The 27,932-nt window shown below is 41.9% G+C and overlaps 1 protein-coding gene across 1 annotated transcript in view; it reads right to left on the bottom strand.

The window, feature by feature from the left end:
• The window catches only part of LOC126252643 (uncharacterized), a 273,111-nt gene that overhangs the window by 188,655 nt on the left and 56,524 nt on the right, over positions 1–27,932 (bottom strand). The window lies entirely within an intron of this gene.

Below are 27,932 nucleotides of genomic sequence, written 5' to 3'. Positions count from 1 at the left end.
CGGAAGACACCGTCTCTTGCCTGTAGTAATGCTTTGGCCGCACTTACGTGTGACATGGGGACACGCTCCTGTATACTCTGTTCATTATAAGAATTAACCTGATGTTATTACATTACGCCATGTATTCTTCCGCGTTTGCTTGAATCTCACTAGATTTCGTTTCACGTGGAGCGGAAGCCAAATTGTGACCAGTACAGTCAAGTACAGTCATAAGAATACGTTTTATGCTGTGTTACACGCGCATAGATTGATCGATAATGTGCAGGACAACAGTTTCATTCTAACTACAAACGAGAATGATGAAACTTCAACACAGCGCAATTTTTCTGAGCGAGCCACGTGTGATGCAAAAGTATACTGCAGTGATTTCACCGCACTATTGAATACTGAAGCCAGTGAAGGTATTAATCAATCAGTCGCCTGGTGATTGCTTACCTCCTTCCTTATCCGAATCCGAGAAATACACTTCAGTACTGGAACTGTCGTCTGCTACGTTGATAACCTGATGAACAACAATAGAATGTACGAAGCCACACAGGCACTGCATTTTCTCCTCTTTTATGACGTGTCGTTCTATATCCTGCCAACGTTCGGCAGTGACATGAAAAAGCAGCGTGCATTAGATACAGGACGTTTGTCAGCTTAACAGTCTTGTTATTTCTCAGACCAAGTATCTTAACTTGCTCCAGATCATTACTGTTGGATTCATTTGTAATGGTACAGTGGCAAATATAAAAATGCAGCATGTCCATGGTGTGCTCGATGCTTTGAAAATGATTGTTTTTCATGTTCCTACGACACATCTGTGGTATAAAAAAATGGACATAGTCGAAATGTATTTAGTTTTGCATTTTAGCCTTAAAAAATTAAATAGTTACGTCTTCATAATTTCACCAACCTTCGTTAACAGGCTTTCATAAAATATCGATAATTGAGAATTTTATACTTGAAGTGAAAACAGGAATTTCGCGTGCAATATGTAATTAAAAACAAGATGTGCGTTATTCATAAAAAATGATGACGAATTTTACAGTTACGAGATTTAGGTAATTCAAATTGAATGAGAAAAAAAATTTACTTAGCATGACCTGAACCAGCAAAGCACGTACTGCAACACTTCATTTAACTATTATGCAGCCGATTACGCTAAACACTAACTTGCAGCCGGCCGGAGTGGCCGAGCGGTTCTCGGCGCTTCAGTCTGGAACCGCGCGACCGCTACGGTCGCAGGTTCGAATCCTGCCTCGGGCATGGATGTGTGTGATGTCCTTAGGTTAGTTAGGTTTAAGTAGTTCTAAGTTCTAGGGGACTGATGACCTTAGAAGTTAAGTCCCATAATGCTCAGAACCATTTGAACTAACTTGCACTTGCACTCCAACTGTATCTAATACAGGCCCTCGGAAAACTTTAAAGCCGGTTATCTATCTAAATTTATGACAAACATTAAGAACAACCTAATCCTCGGCACTTTTTAACCGTGTTCCACACGCGCGTTTCACACGCGTGTTTCACAACGGAACAGGAAGCAGCCTCAGCCAATTTGATACCGCGTATTAACAGCGCGACAATCAGAGCACAACAGTGCAGAGGTTGTGACTATACACGATTTTTGAAATAAAAACTACATAACCAAAGCGTAATTAAGAAAAACGTTGATGGCCATTAATACATTTGAATATCTTAAAGTTTCATTTAACGCAACTTAGTAAATTGGGTCAAATGGCTCTGAGCATTATGGGACTTAACATCTGAGGTCATCAGTCCCCTAGAACTTAGAACTACTTAAACCTAACTAAGCTAAGGACATCACACACATCCATGTCCGAGGCAGGATTCGAATCTGCGACGGTAGGGGTCGCGCGGTTCCAGCCTGAAGCGCCTAGAACCGCTCGGTCACACCGGCCGGCCACGCAACTTAGTAATAATATATCTAATGCATAAGTAGGACCTATTTCCAAGAGCGTAACAACACCAGTGGACGTGTGCTACGGTTTGTGACAAATCATCGTATTTGTGTTTGTTTACATCAAGTTTTTTCTTATGATGAACGGAGTATAGTCCCGCGACGCATTTCCGTCCAGAGTGACGGCACTGACGTAAACTTGTCGTTAGGTGCAGACACACTTGCACATGATCGGCGCCTGCTGTCTCTGAACACAAACAATCTGAGCAGCCGTCGTAGGTTGTTTTCAGATGACACTGTCGTTTACTGTCTAGTAAAGTGATTATGAGATCAAAACAAAATTGCAAAACAATTTAGAAAAGAGATCTGTATGATGTAAAAATTGGCAATTGATCCTAAATAGCGAGAAGTGTGAAACCATCCACCTGAGTGCTAAAATGAATCCGTTAAACTTCGGTTACATGAAAAATCAGTCAAATCTAGAGGCCGAAAATTCAACTAAATACCTAACGAACAACTTAAATTGGGAAGAACATATAGAAAATATTGTGGGGAAGGCAACCCAAAAAGTGCGTTTTGTTGGCAGGACACTTAGAAAATATAACAGATCTACTAAAGCGACTGCCTACACTACGCTTGTCTGTCCTCTTTTACAGTGCTGCTGCCCGGTGTGGGCTCCTTGGCAGATAGTATTGACGGAATACATCGAAAAATTTCAAAGAAGGGCAGCAAGTTTTGTAAATAGGAGAGAGAGAATCACTCAGATGATACAGGATTTGGGGTGGACATCACTAAAACAAAGGCGTTTTTCGTTGCAGTGGAATCTTCTCACGAAATTTCAATCACCAACCTCCGCCTCGGAATGTGAAAATATTTTTTTGACGCCGATCTACATATGGAGAAACGACCATCATAATAAAATAAGGGAAATCGGTTCTCGCACAGAAAGATATAGGTGTTCTTTTTTTCCACGCGCTGTTCAATAGAGACTTATTGTGAACATTGTCCAATGAAACATTACCAAGCACCTAAGTGTGATTTGCAGAGTATCCATGTAAATCTAGATGTAGACGTAACACAACATGCGTAAAGAGGCGAACTTCACCATGTCGTACTATACCTGCTAATCATGTTCCAGCCTGGTATTATAGTTTTAATGGTCAGCAGCGTAACTGTATTCGACATAAATAAAATGCACAACCGAGAAAATGAACATCCCATGAGGCCCTCCCTGGGGGATACATCCAGTACTGATTGCGTAACGCAATGAACTGCAGTACGCATAGCAATGTCCGGCAGGAGCGTTGGTGCCGCGAACGGCGGGCCCTAACGAGGAAGGGCGGGGGGCTGGCGTTGCGCAACGTCCGTGAGGCCAGGCGACGCGTGGGCAGCTGCGGCAGCGGTCACAGCGGCCATGTCTGACGTCTGCGGCGCTGGCAGCCGGCAGGCAGCAGGTGGAACGCGGGAGGGCCGAGGACGGGGCCGCCGCACTCTGTGGGGGCTCTCCCTCTCCCTCCACACAGATAAGCGACCCTCACCAACGCTGAGCACCCAGCTCCAGTCCTGCCAGCAGCAAACTAATTTCTACATCTCACTGATATCTGTTGTATTGGGCTTGAAGGTACTGTGAAGATGCCAGTGTTTCAAATATTTCCCTACAACATACAGTCTCATCATTACTTTATATGGAACGCAGATATACACTGAAGAGCCAAAGTAACTGGTACACCTTCCTAACGTCATGTAGGACCCCATTAGCACGCAGAAGTGCCGCAACACGATGTGGCAAGGACTAGACTAATGTCTGAAGTAGTGCTGGAAGGAGCTGACACCATGAATCCTGAGGGACAGTCCACAAATTCGTAAGGGTGCGAAGGGGTGCAAGAGCACGTTGTAAGGCATCACAGACGTGCTCAATAATTTTCATGTCTGGGGAGCCTGGTGGCCAGCGGAAGTGTTTAAACTCTGAAGAGTGTTCCTGGCACCTCTCCGTAGCAATTCTGCACGTGTAGAGCATCGCATTGCCCTGCTGGAATTACCCAAGTCCGTCGGAACGCACAATGGACATGAATAGATGCAGGTGATTAGAAAGGATGCTAACGTACATGTCACTGGTCAGAGTTGTATCTAGACGTATCTGGGGTCCCATATTACTCCAACTGCTCGGGCCCCATACCATTACAGGGCGTCCATCAGCTTGAACAGTCCCCTGATGACATGCAGGGTCCATGGATTCATTAGGTTGTCTCCATACCCATAAACATCCATCCACTCGATACAATTTGAAACGAGACTCATTCAACCAGGCAACAAGTTTCCAGTCATCAACAGTCCAATGTCGGTGTTGACAAACCCAGGCGAGGTGTAAAACTTTGTGACGTGCAGTCATCAACGGTACACGAGCGGGCCTTCTCTGAAATCCCATATCGATAATGTTCTGTTGAACGGTTTGACGCAGACACTTGCTGATGACCCAGCTTTGAAATCTGGTGCACTTCTGCTACGTTCAACGATTCTCATCAGTCGTTTTTAGTCCCGTTCTTGCAGGATCTTTATCCGGTTGCAGTGATGTCAGAAATTTGATGTTTTACCAGATTCCTGATATTCAGCGTACACGCGTGAAATGGTCGTATGAGAAACTACCCACTTCATCGCTAACTCAGAGACGCTGTGTCCCATCGCTTGTGCGCCTTAGACACAGTTCCTGCGTTTTCGTCAGGGTTTATAGTAGCGCAGCACATGCAGATAGTCCGTTTATCTGCATAATTTAATTTTCCACGGTCTTTAGTTGGTGACACTTCGCTCTCAGCTACAGGCTGTGATGGCTTCAGTTACACAGCTTGAGGCTGCAGTGGATGGGACCACTGTTCTCGGCACATCCGAGTCCTCCGATCGGTCCTCATCGGTGGACAGCCCAGTTACTGCTCGCACTGGGGTTGATCCCTCACCTGCGGTCAGGTGGGAGGTCACCCTGGGGCGTAGCAGGCGGCGAAAGACTTCCCAGGCAGCTGCACGTAAGGCCTCCCCGGTTTGTCTGACAAACAGGTTCCAGGCGCTGTCTGTGGCTGACACTGTCGCTGAGCCAGATGCTGTGGCCCATCCTGGTTCACAGGAAACCTCTCAGTGTGGAAGATCCAGACAGACAGGGTGGGAATATTGATAGTTGGGAGCCCCAACGTTAGGCGGGTTTTGAGGCCCCTTAGGGACATGACTGCCAAGAAGGGAAAGATAACCAATGTGTATTCCGTGTGCATACCGGGTGGAGTCATTCCAGATGTGGAATGGGTCCTCCCAGATGCCATGAAGCTGGTTCAAAAATGGCTCTGAGCACTATGGGACTTAACATCTATGGTCATCAGTCCCCTAGAACTTAGAACTACTGAAACCTAACTAACCTAAGGACAGCACACAACACCCAGTCATCACGAGGCAGAGAAAATCCCTGACCCCGCCGGGAATCGAACCCGGGAACCCGGGCGTGGGAAGCGAGAACGCTACCGCACGACCACGAGCTGCGGAAGCTGGTTTCGAGCGGCTAACAGAAGTGGTAAAGGCTGCGAGTCTTGCTTCCAAGATGAAAGCAGAGCTGACCATTTGCAGCATAGTCGACAGGACCGATTGCGGACCTCTGGTACAGAGCCGAGTGGAGGGTCTGAATCAGAGGCTCAGCCGTTTCTGCGACCATGTAGGCTGCAGTTTCCTCGACTTGAGCCAAAGGGTTGTTGGGACTCGGGTTCCTCTGAATAGATCAGGTGTCCACTATACGCAGGAGGCGAGTACACGGATAGCAGGAGATGTGGGCGTGGACTGGGTGGTTTTTTAGGTTAGAGGGTCTCGGGAAAACACAAGAAGGCCTTCAGCCACAAAGGGTGCAGGCCAAACACAGGAAGAACGTAGATACAGGAACCATCGGTATAACAGTTGTAAATTGTCGTAGCTGTGTTGGGAAAGTACCAAAGCTCCAAGCGCTAATAGAAAGGACTGATGCTCAAATCGTTATAGGCTCTGAAAGCTGGCTAAAGCCGGAGATAAGCTCAGCCGAAATTTTTGCGGAGAACCTAACGGTGTTCCGAAAGGATAGGCTTTTTTTTGTCGCTGTTAGAGGCAGTTTATCTTGTCGCAAAATTAGATATTTCCTGTGAGTTTGCATGGGCAGAAGTCATTGTTGGCAACCGCAATAAAATAATAACTGAATCCTTTTACCGACCTCCCAATTCAGGTGGTACAGTTGCTGAAAGGTTCAAAGAAAACTAGAGTTTGATTTCAAACACATACCCGACTCATACGATTTTAGTTGGTGGTGACTTTAATTTACCCTCGATATGAAACTTCCTGGCAGATTAAAACTGTGTGCCCGACCGAGACTCGAACTCGGGATACCCTCGATATGTTGGCGAAAATGCATGTTTAATTCCGGAGGTATGCATAAAACATCATCCGAAATTGTGCTAAACGCATTCTCTGAAAATTATTTCGAGCAGTTAGTTCATGAGCCCATGCGAATAGTAAACGGTTGTGAAAACACACTTGACCTCTTAGCAACAAATAATCCTGAGTTACTAACGAGTATCAAAACGGATAAAGGGATTTGTGAACACAGGGTTGTCGTAGCGAGATTGAATATTGTAATCCCCAAATCCTCCAAAAATAAACGAAAAGTATACATATTCAAAAAAGCAGATAAAAATTCACTTGACGCAATTCTGAGGGTCAATCTCCACTCCTTCCAAATCAATGATATAAGTGGAGACCAGATGTGGCTTGAATTCAGAGAAATAGTATCGGCAGCAATTGAGAGACTTATACAAAATAAATTAACAAACGACGGAGCTGATCTTCCTTAGTACACAAAACGGATCAGAACACTGTTGCAGAAACAACGAAACAAACATGCCAGATTTAAACAGACGCAAAATCCCGAAGATTGGCGATCTTTCACAGAAGCTCGAAATTTAGCCCGAACTTCAATGAGAGATGTTATAACAGTTTCCACAACGAAACTTTGTCTCGAAACCTGGCATAAATCCAAAGAGATTTTGATCCTGTGTGAAGTATGCTAGCGGCAAGAAACCATCAATGTCTTTTCTGCGTGATAGCTATGGAGATACTATCGAGGACAGTGCTGCCAAAGCAGAGTTACTAAACACAGCCTTCCGAAATGCCTTCACAAGAGAAGACGAAGTAAATATTCCAGAATTGGAAGCAAGAACAGCTGCTAACATGAGTAAGGTCGAAGTAAAGATCCTCAGATTAGTTCAAAATGGCTCTGAGCACTATGGGACGAAACATCTGAGGTCATCAGTCCCCTAGAACTTCTTAAACCTAACTAACCTAACGACATCACACACATCCATGCCCGAGGCAGGATTCGAACCTGCGATCGTAGCAATCGCGCGCTTCCGGACTGAAAGGCCTAGAACCGCTCGGCCACCGGGGCCGGCCTCAGATTAGTGACGCAACCTAAATCACTTAATAAAAGCAAGTCTTCTGGTCTAGACTGTATATCAGTTAGGTTCTTTTAAGAGTATGCTGATGCATTAGCCCCTTCAGAGTATGCTGATGCATTGGCTCCATACTTGACAATCATATGCAACCGTTCGGTCGACGAAAGATCCGTACCGAAAGACTGGAAAGTTGCGCAGGTCACACCAATATTCAAGAAAGGTAGTAGGAGTAATAAACATAATTACAGGCCCATATCATTGACGTCGATATACAGTAGGACTCTGGAACATATATTGTGTTCGAACATTACGAATTACCTCGAAGAAAGCCATCTATTGACACACAGTCTACATGCATTTAGAAAACATCGTTCTTGTGAAACACAACTAGCTCTTTATTCGCATGAAGTGCTCAGTGCTATGGACAAGGGATTTCAAATCGATTCCGTATTTCTGGATTTCCAGAAGGCTTTTCACACTGTACGACACAAGTGACTTATTGTGAAATTGCGTGCGAGTGGAATATCGTCTCAGTTATGTGACTGGATTTGTGACTTCCTGTCAGAGAGGTCACTGTTCGTAGTAATTGATGGAAAGTCATCGAGTAAAACAGAAGTTTTTTCTGGCGTTCCTCGAGGTAGTGTTATAGGACCTTTGCTGTTCCTTATCTGTATAAACGATTTGGGAGACAATCTGAGCAGCTGTCTTAGGTTGTTTGTGGATGATGCTGTCGTTTATCGACTAGTAAAGTCATCAGAAGATCAAAACAAATTGCAAAACCATTTAGAAAAGACATCTGAATGGTGCGAAAATTGGCTGTAGGCCCTAAATAACGAAAAGTGTGAGGTCATCCACATGAGTGCTAAAAGGAATCCGTTAAACTTCGGTTATACGATAAATTAGTCAAATATAAAGGCCGTAAATTCAGCTAAATACCTAGTAATTACAATTACGAACAACTTAAACTGGAAGGAACACATAGAAAATGTTGGGAAGGCTAACCAAAGACTGCGATTTATTGGCAGGACACTTAGAATATGTAACAGATCTACTAAGGAGACTGCCTGCACTACACTTGTCCAACCTCTTTTAAAATACTGCTGCGCAGTGTCGGATCCTTACCTGTTAGAACTGATGGAGTACATCGAAAAAGTTCAAAGAAGGGCAGTACGTTTAGTATTATCGCGAAATATGGGAGAGAGTGTCACTGAAATGATACAGGACTCGGCCTGGACATCATTAAAAGAAGGGCTTTTTTTGTTGTGACGGAAACTTCTCACGAAATTCCAGTCACCAACTTTCTCCTCCGAATGAGAAATTATTTTTTTGAAACCTACCTACATAGGGAGAAACGATCACCAAGACAAAATAAGGGAAATTAGAGCTCGTACGGAAAGATATAGGTGTTCACTCTTTCTGTGCGCTTTACGAGATTAGAATAATAGTGAATTGTTAAGGTGGTTCGATGAACCCTCTGCCAGGCACTTAAATGTGATTTGCAGAGTGTCCATGTAGACGTAGATGTAGATATTACCTACTGTTTAAGCCATCCTCACACAGGACGAGGCAGCTGAAGCTAATGAGAAATCCAACCTAGCAGAGCACGGAGCCTGCATCACGTGAGACGTACTGGATCCCACAAGAAATACGGGCCGCGCAATGAGCTTTTGACTTCACACTAGTCGCTCTGTCCGCCATACTTCGAGAACGCTCGACTCCATGCAAGGCCGATGGGGAATCAACCTGTCAGTGAAAAGGTACCCGCAAAAGGCCTTGAATTTCTTGGTGCTATGGAGGACTTCCATGCATTTAAGCCAGCGGCTATTAAACTTGTCTGAAACTGCTTCTCGCTCCCTGATGGAGACAGCTGCTGGCACTCGTAAGACTTGCAGTGACACGTGCTATGACGTTGCGTCTTCCTCGTGCGCCTCGAGACGTACTAGTTATCGTGACCTGCGACCATAGGGCCCTGCAGTGGTAGCTGCTCACAGCTGTATCTCGCTCCTAAACCAGACAGTTTGCTCACCATAATAGGCACATAAAATTTCCATGTTAGTTCTATTAAGGGCACATATCATCCCTCGTCCATAAGCTAGCCATGTCGTTCTGTCTCTAGCATACATAAATAAAATTTTCAATACACGTGAATATGTTATAAGACAAATCAGTATTGATACAAGCTTTAAAAAATCTTCACAAACCTAGACAAAACCACTCCTGAGAGAGAGTGTACATATACACAGTCCAACACAATAAAACGACAAACCACGAAGCAGTTAAGCAAACTGGTCACAAATTGATATTCATACAGGTATCGACGTAAAATGCAAAATTGTGAGCATTGGCTGCCGATGGATGATTATGAGCAGCTGGCAAGGAAATTAAATAGGGAACACGTCGATACCTGGGCATACATTTTTGCAAATTTCATTCTGTGTACTCAAACGGACAGTAAAATGGTTCAAATGGCTCTGAGCACTATGGGACTTAACATCTGAGGTCATCAGTCCCCTAGAACTTAGAACTACTTAAACCTAACTAACCTAACGACATCACACACATCCATGCCCGAGGCAGGATTCGAACCTGCGACCGTAGCAGTCACGCAGTTCCGGGCTGAAGCGCCTAGAACCGCTCGGCCACCGCGGCCGGCAAACGAACAGTAACTACACCTCGTAGACATGTACGTGAACAAGAGATTCAGATGTCAGCATCCCAGAGAGACGTTTGTTTGGACACAAAGAGGCCGGTTGGAGTAATTGGCGAATAGCTTGACATTTGAATAGGAGCGATTCCACCATTCGACGATATTGGCAGGATTGGGTGAATGATGGCCGAAGACAGCGTCAAGAAGAAGCAGTCGACCTCGAGAGTCGACGGAACGTTAGGATCGAGCAGTTGTCAGAGAGGCACTAGGGGCCCCACATTCATCGTCTTCATCGATCCGATGTGCACCTGGTGCTTCATTGACCAAAGGAAGGACACTGAATAGGCGGCTCACAGATAGGAGGCTGAGCTCACGGCACCCCTTTTACCAAATACCATTCACCTCTGTACACCAACAATCCCTTTGCATTTGGTTCTGGCACATTTGCCCTATAATCTCATAGACTGGAGTAGAATTGCCTTCACTGTTGAGTTCTGCTACGAATTGAGCCCCAATCACGAGCATAGACGTGTCTGGAGACACCCAAGACAGAGGTGGGGTACCAACCTGACGGTCGCCCGCCATATGGCCCGACAGCCAACGGTGATGATCTCTTCATGGCAGGATCCCTTTGGTTGTCTTCAGCGGCACCCTTACAATACAACGGTACTTCGACGATATTCTACACTACTGGTCATTAAAATTGCTACACCAAGAAGAAATGCAGATAATAAACGGGTATTCATTGGACAAATATACTAGAACTGACATGTGATTACATTTTCACGCAATTAGGGTGCATAGATCCTGAGAAATCAGTACCCAGAACAACCACCTCTGGCCGTAATGACGGCCTTGAAACGCCTGGGCATTGAGTCAAACAGAGCTTGGATGGTACAGCTGCAAATGCAGCTTCAACACGATACCACAGTTCATCAAGAATAGTGACTGGCGTATTGTGACGAGCCAGTAGCTAGACGACCATTGACCAGACGTTTTCAATAGGTGAGACATCTGGACAATGTGCTGGCCAGGGCGGCAGTCGAACATTTTCTGTATCCAGATAGGCCCGTACAGGACCTGCAACATACGTCCGTGCATTATCCTGCAGAAATGTAGGGTTTCGCAGGAATCGAAAAAGCGTAGAGCCACGGGTCGTAACACATCAGAAATGTAACGTGCACTGGTCAAAGTGCCGTCACTGCAAACAAGAGGTGACCGAGACGTGTAACCAATGGCACCCCATACCATCACGCCGGATGATACGCTAGTATGGCGATGACGAATACACGCTTCCAATGTGCGTTCACCGCGATGTCGCCAAACACGGATACGACCATCATGATGCTGTAAACACAACCTGGATTCAACCGAAAAAATGACGTTTTGGCATTCGTGCACCCAGGTTCGTCGTTGAGTACACCATCGCAGGCGCTCCTGTCTGTGATGCAGCGTCAAGAGTAACCGCTGCCATGGTCTCAGAGCTGATAGTCCATGCTGCTGCAAACGTCGTCGAACTATTCCTGCAGATGGTTGTTGTCTTGCAAACGTCCCCATCTGTTGACTCAGGGACTGAGACGTGTCTGCACGATTCGTTACAGCCATGCGGATAAGATGCCTGTCATCTCGACTGCTAGTGATACGAGGCCGTTGGGATCCAGCGCGGCGAGAGGCCAGACAAACATGTGGTTCCTGAAGAGGGGCAGCAGCCTTTTCAGTAGTTGCAGGGGCAACAGTCTGGATGATTGACTGATCTGGCCTTGTAACATTAACCAAAACGGCCTTGCTGTGCTGGTACTGCGAACGGCTGAAAGCAATGGGAAACTACAGCCGTGATTTTTCCCGAGGACATGCAGCTTTACTGTATGATTAAATGATGATGGCGTCCTCTTGGATAAAATATTCCGGAGGTAAAATAGTCCCCCATTCGGATCTCCGGGCGGGGACTACTCAAGAGGACGTCGTTATCAGGAGAAAGAAAACTGGCGTTCTACGGATCGGAGCGTGGAATGTCAGATCCCTTAATCGGGCAGGTAGGTTAGAAAATTTAAAAAGGGAAATGGATAGATTAAAGTTAGATATAGTGGGAATTAGTGAAGTTCGGTGGCAGGAGGAACAAGACTTTTGGTCAGGTGATTACAGGGTTATAAATACTAAATCAAATAGGGGTAATGCAGGAGTAGGTTTAATAATGAATAAAAAAAATAGGAGTGCGGGTTAGCTACTACAAACAGCATAGTGAACGCATTATTGTGGCCAAGATAGACACAAAGCCCATGCCTACTACAGTAGTACAAGTTTATATGCCAACTAGCTCTGCAGATGATGAGGAAATTGATGAAATGTATGACGAGATAAAAGAAATTATTCAGGTAGTGAAGGGAGACGAAAATTTAATAGTCATGGGTGACTGGAATTCGTCAGTAGGAAAAGGGAGAGAAGGAAACATAGTAGGTGAATATGGATTGGGGGGAAGAAATGAAAGAGGAAGCCGCCTTGTAGAATTTTGCACAGAGCATAACTTAATCATAGCTAACACTTGGTTCAAGAATCATAAAAGAAGGTTGTATACCTGGAAGAATCCTGGAGATACTAAAAGGTATCAGATAGATTATATAATGGTAAGACAGAGATTTAGGAACCAGGTTTTAAATTGTAAGACATTTCCAGGGGCAGATGTGGATTCTGACCACAATCTATTGGTTATGAACTGCAGATTGAAACTGAAGAAACTGCAAAAAGGTGGGAATTTAAGGAGATGGGACCTGGATAACCTGAAAGAACCAGAGATTGTAGAGAGTTTCAGGGAGAGCATAAGGGAACAATTGACAGGAATGGGGGAAAGAAATACAGTAGAAGAAGAATGGGTAGCTCTGAGGGATGAAGTAGTGAAGGCAGCAGAGGATCAAGTAGGTAAAAAGACGAGCGCTAGTAGAAATCCTTGGGTAACAGAAGAAATATTGAATTTAATTGATGAAAGGAGAAAATATAAAAATGCAGTAAATGAAGCAGGCAAAAAGGAATACAAACGTCTCAAAAATGCGATCGACAGGAAGTGCAAAATGGCTAAGCAGGGATGGCTAGTGGACAAATGTAAGGATGTAGAGGCTTGTCTCACTAGGGGTAAGATAGATACTGCCTACAGGAAAATTAAAGAGGCCTTTGGAGAGAAGAGAACCACTTGTATGAATATCAAGAGCTCAGATGGCAACCCAGTTCTAAGCAAAGAAGAGAAGGCAGAAAGGTGGAAGGAGTATATAGAGGGTTTATACAAGGGCGATGTACTTGAGGACAATATTATGGAAATGGAAGAGGATGTAGATGAAGATGAAATGGGAGATAAGAAACTGCGTGAAGAGTTTGACAGAGCACTGAAAGACCTGAGTCGAAACAAGGCCCCGGGAGTAGACAACATTCCATTAGAACTACTGATGGCCTTGGGAGAGCCAGTCATGACAACTCTACCATCTGGTGAGCAAGATGTATGAGACAGGCGAAATACCCACAGACTTCAAGAAGAATATAATAATTCCAATACCAAAGAAAGCAGGTGTTGACAGATGTGAAAATTACCGAACTATCAGTTTAATAGGTCACAGCTGCAAAATACTAACGCGAATTCTTTACAGACGAATGGAAAAACTGGTAGAAGCGGACCTCGGGGAAGATCAGTTTGGATTCCGTAGAAATGTTTGAACACGTGAGGCAATACTGATCTTACGACTTATCTTGTTGTTGTTGTTGTTGTGGTCTTCAGTCCTGAGACTGGTTTGATGCAGCTCTCCATGCTACTCTATCCTGTGCAAGCTTCTTCATCTCCCAGTACCTACTGCAACCTACATCCTTCTGAATCTGCTTAGTGTATTCATCTCTTGGTCTCCCTCTACGATTTTTACCCTCCACGCTGCCCTCCAATGCTAAATTTGTGATCCCTTGATGCCTCAAAACATGTCCTACCAACCGATCCCTTCTTCTAGTCAAGTTGTGCCACAAACTTCTCTTCTCCCCAATCCTATTCAACACCTCCTCATTAGTTACGTGATCTACCCACCTTATCTTCAGCATTCTTCTGTAGCACCACATTTCGAAAGCTTCTATTCTCTTCTTGTCCAAACTGGTTATCGTCCATGTTTCACTTCCATACATGGCTACACTCCATACAAATACTTTCAGAAACGACTTCCTGACACTTAAATCTATATTTGATGTTAACAAATTTCTCTTCTTCAGAAACGCTTTCCTTGCCATTGCCAGTCTACATTTAATATCCTCCCTACTTCGACCATCATCAGTTATTTTACTCCCTAAATAGCAAAACTCCTTTACTACTTTAAGTGTCTCATTTCCTAATCTAATTCCCTCAGCATCACCCGATTTAATTTGACTACATTCCATTATCCTCGTTTTGCTTTTGTTGATGTTCATCTTATATCCACCTTTCAAGACACTGTCCATTCCGATCAACTGCTCTTCCAAGTCCTTTGCTGTCTCTGACAGAATTACAATGTCATCGGCGAACCTCAAAGTTTTTAATTCTTCTCCATGAATTTTAATACCTACTCCGAATTTTTCTTTTGTTTCCTTTACTGCTTGCTCAATATACAAATTGAATAACATCGGGGAGAGGCTACAACCCTGTCTCACTCCTTTCCCAACCACTGCTTCCCTTTCATGCCCCTCGACTCTTATAACTGCCATCTGGTTTCTGTACAAATTGTAAATAGCCTTTCGCTCCCTGTATTTTACCCCTGCCACCTTCAGAATTTGAAAGAGAGTATTCCAGTTAACGTTGTCAAAAGCTTTCTCTATGTCTACAAATGCTAGAAACGTAGGTTTGCCTTTTCTTAATCTTTCTTCTAAGATAAGTCGTAAGGTTAGTATTGCCTCACGTGTTCCAACATTTCTACGGAATCCAAACTGATCTTCCCCGAGGTCCGCTTCTACCAGTTTTTCCATTCGTCTGTAAAGAATTCGTGTTAGTATTTTGCAGCTGTGGCTTATTAAACTGATAGTTCGGTAATTTTCACATCTGTCAACACCTGCTTTCTTTGGTATTGGAATTATTATATTCTTCTTGAAGTCTGTGGGTATTTCGCCTGTCTCATACATCTTGCTCACCAGATGGTAGAGTTTTGTCATGACTGGCTCTCCCAAGGCCATCAGTAGTTCTAATGGAATGTTGTCTACTCCCGGGGCCTTGTTTCGACTCAGGTCTTTCAGTGCTCTGTCAAACTCTTCACGTAGTATCTTATCTCCCATTTCATCTTCATCTACATCCTCTTCCATTTCCATAATACTGTCCTCAAGTACATCGTCCTTGTATAAACCCTCTATATACTCCTTCCACCTTTCTGCCTTCCCTTCTTTGCTTAGAACTGGGTTGCCATCTGAAGTGGTTCTCTTCTCTCCAAAGGTCTCTTTAATTTTCCTGTAGGCAGTATCTATCTTACCCCTAGTGAGACAAGCCTCTACATCCTTACATTTGTCCTCTAGCCATCGCTGCTTAGCCATTTTGCACTTTCTGTCGATCGCATTTTTGAGACGTTTGTATTCTCTTTTGCCTGCTTCATTTACTGCATTTTTATATTTTCTCCTTTCATCAATTAAATTCAATATTTCTTCTGTTACCCAAGGATTTCTATTAGCCCTCGTCTTTTTACCTACTTGATCCTCTGCTGCCTTCACTACTTCATCCCTCAGAGCTACCCATTCTTCTTCTACTGTATTTCTTTCCCCCATTCCTGTCAATTGTTCCCTTATGCTCTCCCTGAAACTCTCTACAATCTCTGGTTCTTTCAGGTTATCCAGGTCCCATCTCCTTAAATTCCCACCTTTTTGCAGTTTCTTCAGTTTCAATCTGCAGTTCATAACCAATAGATTGTGGTCAGAATCCACATCTGCCCCTGGAAATGTCTTACTATTTAAAATCTGGTTCCTAAATCTCTGTCTTACCATTATATAATCTATCTGATACCTATTAGTATCTCCAGGATTCTTCCAGGTATACAACCTTCTTTTATGATTCTTGAACCAAGTGTTAACGACTTATCTTAGAAGAAAGATTAAGAAAAGGCAAACGTACGTTTCTAGCATTTGTAGACTTAGAGAAAGCTTTTGACAACGTTAACTGGAATACTCTCTTTCAAATTCTGAAGGTGGCAGGGGTAAAATACAGGGAGCGAAAGGCTATTTACAATTTGTATAGAAACCAGATGGCAGTTATAAGAGTCGAGGGGCATGAAAGGGAAGCAGTGGTTGGGAAAGGAGTGAGACAGGGTTGTAGCCTCTCCCCGATGTTATTCAATCTGTATACTGAGGAAGCAGTAAAGGAAACAAAAGAAAAATTCGGAGTAGGTATTAAAATTCATGGAGAAGAATTAAAAACTTTGAGGTTCGCCGATGACATTGTAATTCTGTCAGAGACAGCAAAGGACTTGGAAGAGCAGTTGAACGGAATGGACAGTGTCTTGAAAGGAGGATATAAGATGAACATCAACAAAAGCAAAACGAGGATAATGGAATGTAGTCAAATTAAATCGGGTGATGCTGAGGGGATTAGATTAGGAAATGAGACACTTAAAGTAGTAAAGGAGTTTTGCTATTTAGGGAGTAAAATAACTGATGATGGTCGAAGTAGAGAGGATATAAAATGTAGACTGGCAATGGCAAGGAAATCGTTTCTGAAGAAGAGAAATTTGTTAACATCGAGTATAGATTTAAGTGTTAGGAAGTCGTTTCTGAAAGTATTTGTATGGAGTGTAGCCATGTATGGAAGTGAAACACAGACGATAACCAGTTTGGACAAGAAGAGAATAGAAGCTTTCGAAATGTGGTGCTACAGAAGTATGCTGAAGATAAGGTGGGTAGATCACGTAACTAATGAGGAGGTATTGAATAGGATTGGGGAGAAGAGAAGTTTGTGGCACAACTTGACTAGAAGAAGGGATCGGTTGGTAGGACATGTTTTGAGGCATCAAGGGATCACAAATTTAGCATTGGAGGGCAGCGTGGAGGGTAAAAATCGTAGAGGGAGACCAAGAGATGAATACACTAAGCAGATTCAGAAGGATGTAGGTTGCAGTAGGTACTGGGAGATGAAGAAGCTTGCACAGGATAGAGTAGCAGGGAGAGCTGCATCAAACCAGTCTCAGGACTGAAGACCACAACAACAACAGTAGTGTATATTCGATATTTAGTTGCCTTTCATGGCAAGCCATCCTGGGCTTACATTTCAGGAATATAATTCCCGCCCACACTCGGTGAGAGCCTTTACTGCTTGTCCTTGTGCTTGCCAAACTCTACCTTGGCCGACAAGATGTCCGGATCTCTCCCCAGCTGAGAAAGTTTCGACCATTATGGGCAGAGCCTTCCAAACAGCTCGGGTTTTTGACGATCTAACGCGCCAGTTGAACACAATTTGGCACTATATCCCTCCAGGAGACATCCACCAACTTCGTCAGTCAATGATAAGCCGAAAAACTGCTTGTGTAAGGGCCAGCCAGAGGAGTACCTAAGCCTTATTGTCTTTCTCAGTTTGTGAAGATGCTCCTGTTGAATTAATCATCCAGTTTTTCTGAAATTTTAATGATCTGTTTATCCGCACATGTACATCACACCTACCTATTTCCGTCCCATTCGGATAATTTCTTCATGGTGCGTTGCTTTTTCTTTTGTCTTAGAGATATTTACGTAACATCAAAACATTATAGAAAGTATTACTGTAATTAATTTAATAAGGAAGTGTCCGCCCCCGGTAGCTGAGTGGTCAACGCGACAGAATGTCAATCCTCAGTGATCATATTCCATTCCCGGCTGGGTCGGAGATTTTCTCCCCTCAGGGACTGGGTGTTGTATTGTCCTACTCATCATCATTTCATCCCCATCGACGCAGAAGTCGCCGAAGTGGCGTCACATCGAAACACTTGCATCGGCGAACGGTCTACCCGACGGGAGGCCTTAGTCACATGACATTTATTTAATAAGGAAGTAAAACGCTGTACTTTCATAATACGCGAGTTATAACGCGAAAATAGATACCGAGATTCTTTTACCACCACCATGATGTTTTCCCTCATTTTATTACAACAAAATGTACCAATTATCCTCAATGTTTTGGTGCTTAAAAAGAGCCAATATTCATAGGAATAAGTATTAGTAGAGAACCAACTAAACATGGGCTTCAACAACGGTCTCACACATTCTATTCGTGACGTTGAGAGCGTTCTTACCTCTTATTAGCCACTAATTCAATCTTTCGTCGCACGTTGCCGAAATATCGCAGAACGTACATTGTGTTTGACGAGAGATAATTGCTCCGCAACGTGAATTGATAGTAAGTGACGTTACAAAACTTGTACAGCTCCACGTCAGCGTTAGCTACTTCGTCTGGTGTCAGAAAGGCCTTAGAGAAAAGTTAGAAAATAGTTCAAATGGCTCTGAGCACTATGGGACTTAACATCTGAGGTCATCAGTCCCCTAGAACTCAGAACTACTTAAACCAAACTAACCTAAGGACATCACACACACATCCATGCCCGAGGCAGGATTCGAACCTGCGACGGTAGCTGTCGCGCGGTTCCAGTCTGAGGCGCCTAGAACCGCTCGGCCACAGGGGCCGGCAGAAAAGTTAGACAGAAAAAAATTCCACCTTAATGTTCCTGTTACGGATTAATGAAGCTGTATCAGTTTCCAGGCCAATGAATGTAATTTGCTTCATACACAGGAGAGGAAGTGGCTAGTTTTGTAGAGAACGCAATTAATTAAGTAGAAACTCCAAATTTCGACAATACATTCTGGAAGCTGTTGAGATTTGGTGCTGCATAACGACGCTTTTTGAGCTGACAGTCTGGTGCGTCAGCGGTAAGAAACAAGGTTTTCCCATCGCCATCCGCATCGAGTGACGAAAGCAACGCCTTTTTAGGCAGAGGGACCAGGCTCCAACAGTCCATCGGCCTGAGTGGTTGGTGACGGAAGCTCGGAGCACCTGACGCATAACTGTGCTGTAGCCAGTAAGCGGGAGTATTAGGTGACTGCACTGGCAAAAAGAGACTAAATTGGTATTCCGTTTCTGTTGTATGAAACTGAGGTTTCGTCTGTAGATTATGAAAAATACAGATAGACTGAAGGGTGAGAGTTGCAATACTCTCTTAGGATGTAAAGGTTGGCTACAGCGCGCATACACAAGCTCTGGAATCTAAGATGTCGAGCTTCGCTGCGCACGGATTAACTAGTAGCAATTCGGAGGCCAGTGTAGGAGCCCGCCTGCTGTGGTGCGCACGTGTGTTGAGCGATGGGTCGTCGCCGAGCTGCCGTACTGCTGTGTCCGCCAGCAGCAACACAGGACTTGGTATTGAGTTGATATTTTTTATAATTTGCAGCGTGCTTATTGATTTAAAGAAAAGGGTTTATGTATGTGCGTAGCAGCAGACGGTAATTTTGATAATAATACGAGCTGAAGTCTTAAGGGAAACCATTGTTAGGCGAATCGATGAAGTATTGATTTTTGTCATTGATTTCTTTTGTAATTGTCAGGGAATTGTTTCACTATGTATTTAATTGAGAAGTATTTCAGTTAGTCTCAAGAGTTCGATTAATTTGTAATTTTGCTTTAATGCCACTGGAGGTAGATTTACATACGAAGCGATTGTTCAAAGAGCTTCTAGCGTTTTGTTAATTGAATGAGAAAGAATCGCTTTCATAATATAGTTAAAAAAAAAGAATTACGTGTTTGGGTTATCATTTATCGATTTTAGATTTGACTAAACGCTTTCTCTTGAATTATATGTAGTTGTAGTAAGCAGCAGCAGCAGCAACATCAGGTGATGCCATACAGAACATGCATTGCACTCAGCATGAATAATAGGTTTTTTTATGTTTTGTTAAATAATGGAATGCAGTAGATCAAGCAGTGGCAGCAGAAAGACCAAGTAAGTTATTTGTTGCGCACAGGACTAATTAAAAAAAAGTTTAGTCGGTATCAGTAATAGTAAAGTTAACAATAGTACAAGCACGAGATTTTCAGTAGAAAACACGATATAATAAGATAGAGCTCGCGACTTTCACCTGTCGACATGCCTGCCAGGATACTTTTTTTTTTTTTTTTTTTTTTGTGAGTCGTAGTTAGATATGCTTCGTCTTTCTACTGCCAACTGCAAGCTTACGCAACAGTAATCATTAGTGAAGGCACAGCATTTTGATCGCTTGCGCACTGCTTTGTATTAACACAAAATTTTATTTCAGCTGTTTTGTCTTTGAATTTGTTGGTGCATTGTGTAATAGTTAATTGAACAGTGATATTTATAGGATAGCGGTGTATTTTAGTGACATGTTTTCGTTCGTATTGCGACAATGATGACGCGAGCTCAAAAGAAAATGGAAAAGAATGCAGATGCTACTGCAAACGCGAACGTAGAGAAGGTTCCGAACATGAATGTAGAAGTGGTTCCAAACGCAGTTTCCGAAAATTCGGAACAGAGAGTAGAAAATTCTTTTGAGAATATTGAGATCCGGGAATTTTCGAACAATACTGCGGAGAATCGGAATGTAGGCGATCATTTGCAAACAATGCGTGATGATCAACTGTGTGCTACACGCAACGTAGGACATGACAATACAGTGACGCAAACCGAACTCATTATGAGAAATTCCAGCGTTGCTTCCGCCTCAAAAGTGCAGAGTAATTTTGTTTTCCCCACTTTCGGTGGAAATTCAGGTCTGGTTGCCACTCCGATAGAGCGGAGTAATTTTGCCTTTCCTTCTGTTGGTGGAAATGCAGGTACTGCTTCTGCTTTAACAGAGAAGAGTAACGTTGTACTCCCTGCCCCCAGCAATGACGTTTTACAATTATTACTGAGTAGACTCACTGAATTTAATGACAGACAGGAGAGTAAACTCACTGAATTTAATGACAGACAGGAGAGTAAACTCACTGAATTTAATGACAGACAGGAGAGTAAACTCACTGAATTTAATAACAGACAGGAGAGTAAACTCACTGAATTTAATAACAGACAGGAGAGTAAACTCACTGAATTTAATAACAGACAGGAGAGTAAACTCACTGAATTTAATAACAGACAGGAGAGTAAACTCACTGAATTTAAGAGTAAACTCACTGAATTTAAGAGTAAACTCACTGAATTTAAGAGTAAACTCACTGAATTTAAGAGAAAACTCACTGAATTTAATAACAGACAGGAGAGTAAACTCACTGAATTTAAGAGTAAACTCACTGAATTTAAGAGTAAACTCACTGAATTTAATGAGAGACAGGAGAGTAAACACACTGAATTTAACAACGATAATGCAAAGAATTTCAAATCGCTTCAGAACGAAATTAACGAGAATCTCACATTGTTTTGGGGTGAGGTGATTGACAATTTAAATAATAAATTTGAAGAAATGACCAGTCAGTTGAAAAGTCAGTTACGTGAAGAATTCAAATCAGATATTAATAATCTTGTATCCCGACTTGATCACGTACAAAATGTTGATATTGTTGAAGTGAAACGACAGACGTCACAACAAGAACTGCAAGTAGAGGAATTAGCGAAAAATGTTGATTCATTGCAATTACAGACCACCAATGAAGTTTCAAAGATAGAAACTCAATTAACGACAGTAGATAAACAGGTAGATGAACTATCCATGAAAGTGACGGAATTGAGTAGCGGGTTAGAGACGAGGTCAGATGACACTCAGCCGGTACCGATCGCGGATACCGAAGAATTTCAGTCTCTGCAACGTTTTAAACAAGGGCAGATGACAATTAATCAGCAAAACAAACGTGACGTGAAAAATATACAGGAACAGCTTGCCAGCATCGAAGAAAAGATCGACCGCAGCAATGACACTGGTAGATCCGATAATCACCAAATTGGCAACGACAATGAGCGCGTTAATAATAGAAATGCCGACCACTTTTCTCGTGGATATGACACGTTTGCAGGACGTAATGAAGGAAACGTGAGTCATGCTGTCAAAGAAAACTCATCCGCTAAGAAAAATGACGAGTTTGACTATAAGCATTTTCTCACAGTTAGGAAATTTAAAATTTTTCGGAATGCTCGTCACGAAATCCACCCTAGAGAGTGGTTACAACAATTTGACTATTCTTTACCACCGACATGGCCAATTGGCCACAAACTGGAATTCATTTGCAGTTATCTTGATGGAGAGCCTGCAACAAGAATGCGCTCAATAGTACGTGAATGTCACACATATGGTGATTTTTATCATGCATTATTATATGCTTACTGGTCAGAGACTACACAAGATCGTGTAAAACATTACATCATTATGATGCAAAGTTATGAGCAGTCGAAATTTTCAACTCCAGTGCAATATTTTGAAAACATGAGGCGCATGAACAGATATTTAACGAATCCGTTTAGTCAGTCGGAATTAATTCGTATCTGTTTGACAAAACTGCCGATCAGATTACGCCACATAATTTTGGCAGGTAGGTGCAAAGATGACTTGGAGGCATTCCAAGCTCTTCTGCAAGAATTAGAATTTGACAACTATGAAAACACGCAAAGAGATAATAGTAATCAGTATTGGGAAAATAATAATCCGCGGCGTGACCGTAAACGCGTATGGAACTCGGACGAACCTCACGCGTACAGGGCGGAAGAAGATAGGCGCGATATGCGGCATCAACCGTATAGCACAGCTCATAGAAGCCTGAGAAATGATTTTTATGATCATAGGAACTCTCAGTACAGTAATAGGGATCGTGGACCGCGAGAGCAAAGGCGTTATGGAAATGAAAATTATTTTAGAAGGAATGGTCGCGGTAGAGACCACCTAAATTGGCGCGGACACGCAAATTACAATTCGGAACGCGGTGCTCATGCAGAATACAGAGCATCGAGCCCACGTGATAATTATGGTCATAACAATCATGAGAACCAAAACAGTTATGATGAGGGGACAAATCAAAATTGGTAGGATCACAGAAATTCCGATTTAGAGCGTGGCGACAATGTAGAAATCAGACCACCCAACCCAAGCAGTAATTCGCGGCAACACGAGCTAGCACAACAATTACTAGCAACAAGGACTACAATCGAACCGTTTGTAGCGGCGGAAAGCCGACACTCAAATTATGTTAACTTTGTTGGACTGGAGGACACATTATTACAACAAAATGACAACAGCGAAATTATGTATAATCATCCAATTATAAAAATCTCTGTAGGAAATATTCTACTTTCAGCTGTACTTGATTCTGGCAGCCCTGTGAATGTAATTAGCGAGACAATGTTTAAGAAGTGTGAACAGGCATCTGTTTGTCCTACCTTGCCATTATTAAAGACCAAATTAAAGGGAGTCATTCAAGGAAAGAGTGTAGACGTACGCAATCAGACTTCTATAGTTTTCAGGTGTCAAGGACACAAGTTTTCTGCAAATTTCTTAGTAGTCCCTCTCTTATCGACAGAAATGATTTTGGGTGTGGAATTCCTACGTGAATATAAAGCAATGTTAAACTTTTGTAATGTTGAAGTCATGTTAAGAGAAAATCAAATGCTAGTCACGCTTAAATTTCAAGGATGGCTAACAAAGGAGGATGAGGAAGTGAATTATCTGCGTTTTCTCTTTCCGCTTGAGGCACAACAATCACTGAATTTGTCTAATAGTCGCACAGATAACATCACTATGTTTTACTGTGAAACAGAACAACCCATTAGTACAAAACAATTAATTAAAAGAAAGTTTACCGAGACGAAGTAGATGCTAATGCAGGCGCTGATGAGTTATTTGAAACATTAAAAACAAATTGTGAAGTTTTTTCTCACAAGACAGGAACAATACGTAACTTTCTTTATGAATTCAAGGTCAAGGAACATAATAAATTTTTTGTACCACCACACGTCATCCCATTGACATACAGAGACAGTCAAACAGGAAATATAATCCATGTTGGAGCATGGAATCATCGAATCTTCTGTGAGTTCATGTAATAGCCCATTACACGTGGTTAAGAAAAGGGATAATTCCATTAGACTGGTTCTTGATTCCAGACAAATTAACACAGTAATCCAACCTGAAAACGATAGACCACAGACTCTAGATGAACTATTGCAAAAACACCATGAAGTGGTAAGTATAGCATTACAGAACGTCAAGAAAGCTGCAGACAGAAAAAGAAGTGGCATAATCCATGAGTCAACGTCAAGAATTTACAGGTAGATCAAAAAGTATTGCTTAGATCACATCGACTATCTCATAAGGGAAAATATTTGAGTAGGAAGTTTTTCTTGGTGTATGAAGGACCCTTCCGTATACGACGCATTGCACACACAAACGCTGTGGAACTTGAGACAATATGAACACATAAATCGCGAGGTCTTCATCACTTATCAAACATTAAAATTTTCAAGGAATAAGGCCCTAGGGGGTTTACTGATCTTCAGTAAATATATGTTTGGCGAACATAGGTTCCCCAGCCGTTACAGTATATTCTTCCGATTTTAATTTTCAGTACTGTTTCATAATCTTTGACTAACCTGTTTATCTATTAATCTTTTACTATCAATCTATCCTGTATGAATGACCAAGAATGAATGATTATGAATGATCTCTATTGTTTCAGAGAATGAGAACTTTGCAAAAGGACATTTCTGACGAGAGGATTATACCAGCTGTTGACATCTTGCGATTGTTCACTGAAACAATGAAATTTTCGTGACTTATTTGAAGAAAAATGCAAGAAGTAAATATGTACGTTTTTTAGGGAGAAATAACATGAAATACAGAAACTGTTGACATTATCTTAAGATAAAATATAGTGTATAAGTGGCTCTGAATTGAGAAGGTATATTTCATGGGCAATAGTATAATTAGGAAACCTTCGAACTGACACTTGTTCTGATTTATGAGGTAATTTGAAGAGTGATGATTTATGTGGATTTTTCGTGTTTATTAGTTTGCCAGGTAAGGCGTATTAGGATTTATGGACCACTCATGAATAGTGTGACTCAATGAGGAAACACTTTGCAGACATTTATAGAACAAGAGAAGGTAAGAAAGATACACTTCTAAACGAAGGAACGCACAACGTATTCTATGAAGGAAGAGATAGCTTATACACATTTGCGTAAAATTTAAGTCATAGTAATGTTAAGGTAGAGTACACACTTACTTAAAATCTAAGTCACAGTAAAGTTCAGACATAGCTATGAGTCACGAAAGGAGTTCTGATACAAATACACAGCAAAGTGTTGAATTATGTGATGAATGAGTGACAAGAATATTTTTTGATCTGTGAAATTGTGGAATGGTAAGAATGATATTGATGTTTCTCTTCTTATTGTTGTTAAGGTTGACTTTATTGCAATTCTTACAGAAAACATGATCGCAACGGAAGTTTTCTCCATTGCAGAAACGAAAGCACTTGACGTGACGCAATTTTGTGTAGTAGACGATATTTTCAGATCGGAGCGTAGCACGCTTACCGTTAAGGGTCGCGAGAAGAAAGACATTCCAGAAACAGTCGGCCGTGAAAAAAAAATTGACCTAGATAATTATGTCGTGCATTAAATGATTTCTTTTCTCTTTCCAGAGTAAAATGACTCTTACGCCAAGAGGCGAGAGTATCTGCCATGTTTTATGAATGTGTAAATAGTAGTGTAAAATAAGTCAGTTTAATATTTATCTTGTGTTTTTCTATTTCATGATTGTCATTTAGTGATGCAGTGCCGATTCCAGTACGAGGTTAATTGGAAGGTGATGATTTTTCTCTTGTCATGTCATAAATTTATTTCTTGTCACCTTGATGAATAAACCATTTCTTTCAGTTTCTACTGGACAGATGGAGGGGTTTTGTGTGTTGTATTTTGTAAATAATCTATTTTTTATTATGTACTTTGTAGGTTGTTTCTTTTTCTTGTTCTTTGACTGTCCAAGGTATGGCCACACAGATTCATACAAAGACTAGGGAGGCCTCCAAACAGAGACAATGAGGACTCCATATAAAAACGATTGAGACGCTATACCACAGACACAGACGTTTGATATCAGAAATATTGAGTCATTACAGACTGATAATTGTAAATTTGGTATAACTTAGTAATTAGTGTGTGAAAAAAAAATTCTGACGCTAAGTCACGTAATTATTCACTAAATTTTGTACGTAGTCATGAACTGATTTAGCAAGCCGTTGGCTAGGACTTTTCTAAATGATTCTGTAACTTTTATTATATATAATAGCATCACTATGGAATTACTTTTCTATTTGTAGGATTATTTAAATATTTTATAACAAAAATGTACATAACAATTATTGTAACAAATATTGTAACATTCTTTTTCAGCATCACTAGTAATGTAAAAATAGTAGGTAATTAGAGTTCGATGGCACAGGATTTATGCCTTGAAATTAAAATGATATTTTTTTGTGTGGTGCCACATTTGTAATGATTCGTGGTCACAATCAAAACTTTGCCACTGTTATTGGCCAAACTAATCGTAAGAAAATTAACTTGCCACCGTGTGGTGAGCCTCATATTATGACTGTATTGAAAAATACATGCCACAAATCTGTGATTGCTGTGGCGAGAAATTTAAAGAAAATTGACTTTGCCACCGTGTGGTGAGCCTCACATTATTCATGACTTGAGATATATGCCACAAATCTGTAATTTCTGTGGCAATGGAGTTAAAGAAAACATTTAAATGAGCTCAGAGCTAAAATGCCTGTTTATATGATATAATGTTATTCCTTGCTTAATTTCTGTAATTAGGTTACAGATATCGTATTTTAAAGGGAGAATCTATTTTCTATATAATGTGATGTTTTCAGTATAGAGAAATACTCGACCGAGACTTGTATTACATAAGTTTGAGGAGGTACTTATACAGTAACGCAGTGACGTATGGTTGTCAGTGTACACGAGGTCCCTGAGTCTGCCAACACTGTCAAACTGTGTCATCCTGGGAGAATGGACGTTACATATGGCTGTCAGTGGACACAAGTTCCCTGAGTCTGCCTACGTTGTCAAACTGTCTCACCAGAGGAAAATTTGACTTGAGGTGTGTTTGTCAGTGGATATAAAGTCCCTGAGTGTGCTTACACCGTCAATTAACTGATGTTGGAATATTAGTGTGGTTGTCAGTGGGTATGAAGTCCCGAGTCTGCTGCACTTAAAACATGTAGACCTGGTTTCTTTTGACCAGAGGGAACTGCGAGCATAAAAACATAAAATATCATGTAGCCAGACCACTACTGATTAATGTCATGGAAACGTAAGTGCCCAAATGCAGAAAATAGAATATTACTTTTTACTGGTTATTAGGTTATGTGGGCTAATTGAAGACGATTCAGTGCTTAAGTAGTTACTGTTGCACATCTGTTAATACTTTATATCATTTTTTATCTACTTATGTAAGAAACTTGTTATATTTCCTTTGATGTTTTCTTATTACATACATATCACGCTATCAACATTTTCATATTATTTTTGTAAAAGGAGCCATGTTTTCTCCTTTCCAATCAATTAGGCAAGCAACATTTCTGCCATTTTGTATAAAATTTTAACATTTTTCTCTTGCCTATATGCCATGCAAGATAATTTTCGTCGTTTTGTAAAACAAATTGTTCCTTGCCAACATGTTATGCAAGAATCACCCCGCAAAATTTTCAAAACTGAGGTTGGGGTTATGAGGGTTGGCAGTACTCTCTTATGATGTAAAGGTTGGCTACAGCGTGCATACACAAGCTCTGGAATCTAAGATATTGTTGTCGCGCTTCGCAGCGCACGGATTAACTAGTAGCAATTTGGAGGCCAGTGTAGGAGCCCTCCTGCTGTGGTGCGCACGTGTGTTGGGCGAGGGGTCGTCGCCGAGCTGCTGTACTGCTGTGTCCGCCAGCAGCGACAAAGGACTTGGTATTGAGTTGATATTTTTTATAATTTGCAGCGTGCTTATTAATTTAAAG

The sequence above is a fragment of the Schistocerca nitens genome, chromosome 4 (assembly GCF_023898315.1).
Source record: "Schistocerca nitens isolate TAMUIC-IGC-003100 chromosome 4, iqSchNite1.1, whole genome shotgun sequence".
Lineage (NCBI taxonomy): Eukaryota > Metazoa > Arthropoda > Insecta > Orthoptera > Acrididae > Schistocerca > Schistocerca nitens.
Note: the sequence above shows the minus strand (reverse complement) of the source record. Positions and strands in the feature narration are given on the sequence as shown.